Genomic DNA, 1584 nt, shown 5'->3' with positions numbered 1-1584 from the left:
CAAGAGGTACCCTGAATTCTAATATGTAACTGTATCCTGAGGGGTAGTTATGATCTCTGGCTGCCAAACAGGGCCATTTTTGTAGAAGCTGAATTAGGCGAAACATGTTTAGGTGGAAGAGATACTATGTGCCATGGTCATGCCATCAACCCCTGGTTAGGTGAGGATGTGGAATGGATGAAAAAGGGAAGGGATTAAGAATTACAAATTGGTAGTTACAAAATAGTCACAGGGATGTAGTGTATAGCATAAGGAATATAGTCAATAATATTGTAATAAGTATATGGTGTCAAATGGGCACTAGATTTATCAGGATGATCACCTCGTATGTTTTATTAGTGTCTAATCACTACGTTGTACACCTGAAACCAATATAATGTTGTATATAATTGAAAAAAAAATAAAGTGGGTTTAGATGAAGAATATGAACAATACTTGATATTCAATGCAGCAGTTTGCATGGTTGTGTTAAGGACAAAGGAACATCTGTCTGGCCCTGCCTCACACCAGGAAGCCCCATGCTTGGTCAGACGTGCCCCACAGGGAGAGAAGAGGGTGACAGAGGTTCTGGGGTTTGTCACCGCAGAATTCAGAGGACTGACTCACTTCCCTTCCCAAGATGCCGGCCATGGCTTGTGGTGGTGGTTCACCACACTGGCAAGGCTCTTGGCATTCCTCTTCCATGTGATCTTGTCCCAAGGTGCCAGCTCCTGGCTTTCCATCTTAGGGACACACAAGTTTTTTTTTTTTTTTCAGGAGGGTGGAGGGAAATTCAACATGAAGATTAATGAACTTCAAAGCAGGGAGGGAACGCAAATACTGGAAACTTCTGCCCATGATTCAATTTTCAGGGGCACACAAGTATACTGGAGACAAGAAGGAGAACTAAATCTAGTTTTAAGGCAGAGCCTTGAATTTAAGAGATCATTTAGAGAACTCAATACAAGAATAGCCATGAAGGTAATTGTTGAATTCTGCCCACTTTCTCTTTTTTTTATGGTAGTGGGGTCCTAGCTTTAAAATGAATTTTCAGTTTAAGAGAATTCATTTAAAAATAGGTTCTTTAGCCCACATTTATAAAAACAATTTCTCCCAACTGGAACACAAGCACATGTTCCACATATGTGGTCATTCTGTTGTACAACATGCTACTTCTGAATACCACACAAAAGTAAATTGCTAATCTAATTTTAGGTAGCATGGCAAATTGCTAGTGGATAGCAAATTCAATATTTCATACCAGGAAAACTTTTTAAAATGTTCAGTACAGATCTAATAATAGGTGTTAGGTTGTATTATACATATGTGGACCAGCACGCCCACGCTTCATTGTATATGTCAGCGGTAATCTAGCCTGGCTCCAGTCACAGTGTTTATTGTGATATGCTAAATTACCTGAACCTGTTGTACCTTGATTTCGCTCTAAAAAACTCAAGTTGTTCATTGCCAGAGAGCTGCTCTGTCAACTGGATCTACAGAAGGCTTTAGGGAAATCACAGGTGTGAATTCCTTATGGGTCCCCAGAGGACAGCCGTAGAATGTGTTTCCCAGCAGCAAGAGGTACCCTGAATTCTAATATGTAAC

The sequence above is a fragment of the Hipposideros armiger genome, unplaced genomic scaffold (genome assembly GCF_001890085.2).
Source record: "Hipposideros armiger isolate ML-2016 unplaced genomic scaffold, ASM189008v1 scaffold_506, whole genome shotgun sequence".
NCBI lineage: Eukaryota > Metazoa > Chordata > Mammalia > Chiroptera > Hipposideridae > Hipposideros > Hipposideros armiger.
Note: the sequence above shows the minus strand (reverse complement) of the source record.